Raw genomic sequence first — 2,105 nt, forward strand, 5'->3', positions numbered from 1 at the left:
ATGGTCAAACCTGGGTGACTCCCTGGCCACTGTCCCCAGCTGCTGTCAAGAGCTGATTGATGAGGGATACTAAAAGGATACCCTGAGCCACTGGTGAGTATTGGTAACAGAATGGCATGGGGAGGGGTGCACTCCGAGCTGCTCCTCCTGGAGTATCCTGATACTCAGGATACCCTGAGCCACTGGTGAGTATTGGTAACAGAATGGCATGGGGAGGGGTGTACTCCGAGCTGCTCCTCCTGGAGTATCCTGATACGCAGGATACCCTGAGCCACTGGTGAATATTGGTAACAGAATGGCATGGGGAGCGGTGCACTCCGAACTGCTCCTCCTGGCTGCTCACTGCTGCCCTTGGGCCACAAAGTAATCCTCCTCATTTTCATCTTCCTCCTGCTGGCTGCTCTGGAGCAGCAGCTCCAGATGGGGGTTGGACCCCACCCCCTTCAGGGGCTTAGGGGCACTATCACCTCTGGAGTGAAGGGCTTTGAGGGCAACATGGATATTCCAGAGAGGCAGAGGGCAAAGCCCAGCCAGTTCAGGAGCTGATCTGATCACCCAGAAGATAAGCTGCCAACAGCAAAGTGCAGACTTCCTTAAAAATACCAACAATGAAGAGAGTGAGGCTGGTGGTTCTGTAGACCAGGAGGAACTCAGAGAAGCCCAATCCAAAGGCGAGAATCCTGCCAAGGAAGAGGCTTCCAAGAACCCGCAGGACCAGCCCCGTGTCCTGGAAATGGAAGATTTTCTCCGATGTGGACAAATGGAGATCTTCAAAGACAGCAAAGAGAGGGAAGAGCCCCAGGAACTTGAGTGGCTGCAGGTGGAACTTGGTGTCAATGGAGTTCTGGAGGCCAAGTTCAGCCTTCTGCAGTAGCATCTGGGTGAGGGTCCAGCAAATGCCACCAATGAATGAAACAGCCAGCACCAAGGCGAAGCCCTCCACGTTGAACTGTGTGGCCTTATAGGTGAACATGAAGAGACCCCCCAGCCAATGTGACCTTTCTTAATATCTTATGCATAAAATAGTCTACATCTGATTTGCAAATTTGGAATGCTGTACACACTTAGTACCACGTGCAGTGTGGAAACTTTTAGAGCACACAGGATTGTTATTGGAGTGGTCAAATGGTTAATACAGTGAACACCATGGGCAAAACAGTTACTTTTTCATATTTCTGGCAAAAATTTACTTGAATTTATATTTTCAATCAAAACAATGGTGTGTCCTCCATGGGTAACTTGGTCCCTCTATCCTCTATAACCACTGCATTTCCTTACTTTCTTGAAGTTGGTAAATATAGCTTTACTGATAAGATACTAGACTTTGTGCATATTACATTATTCTCAAATAGTAACCCCATTATCGTAGTAAGTTGGAGAACAGACTACTGGACTTGGAACCTATGAAACCTGGTTCTGTTATGCCATCAACTATTGTGTGATCTTGACCTATATTCTATTATCTGCTGAAATGTACTTTGTCCTTTGTTATAAATTTCAAATAGCTCTTTGAAAGGAGCAAACAGATGGCTTTCATATGTTTATATGACTAAACCCTAAAACAAATATTATTCCATTAAAGCTTCATTATATTAGACACACATACACACATACTCCTCTGGGCCTTTCTTGTTCTCTTATGGTTGAGTCTAAACATAAGACATCAGGCTTATAAAACTTAAAATAAAAACACACACACATTTGAAGTCTAGAGTAAGTTTGGTCGCATTTCCTTAACTATTATCACCATACTTTGGGAACCTATTTCCTCCCATTAATAACCTTATACGCTTATCAATATAAGTTATATTATTGTCTTGAAGCAGTTTTTCTTACTAATTTTAACCTTAGGTGATATAAAGCATATAAGCTAATGTGAACAGTATTCTGACAACATCTCCAATATGGTATCTAGTCATTTGTACCCACAATCTTTATAGCTTCTTTTTAAATATATTCACAAAAAAAGGAAAATTAACTCTTTTCTGGATATGTTTTTAAATAAATGAGACAATTCTGGGACCTAGTGATAGGATTACGAATGAAAAAATTTTCTATTCCATCTTTTTGCATCAGTATTTCAGGACAGAAGCACTATTACAAAT

The 2,105-nt window shown here is 42.6% G+C and overlaps 1 pseudogene; it reads right to left on the bottom strand.

Moving 5' to 3' along the window:
• Positions 1 to 339: 339 nt before the first annotated feature.
• Positions 340 to 979, bottom strand: LOC128596902 (solute carrier family 35 member C2-like; annotated as a pseudogene).
• Positions 980 to 2,105: the final 1,126 nt, after the last annotated feature.

This window comes from Nycticebus coucang, chromosome 10, assembly GCF_027406575.1.
Source record: "Nycticebus coucang isolate mNycCou1 chromosome 10, mNycCou1.pri, whole genome shotgun sequence".
Taxonomy (NCBI): domain Eukaryota; kingdom Metazoa; phylum Chordata; class Mammalia; order Primates; family Lorisidae; genus Nycticebus; species Nycticebus coucang.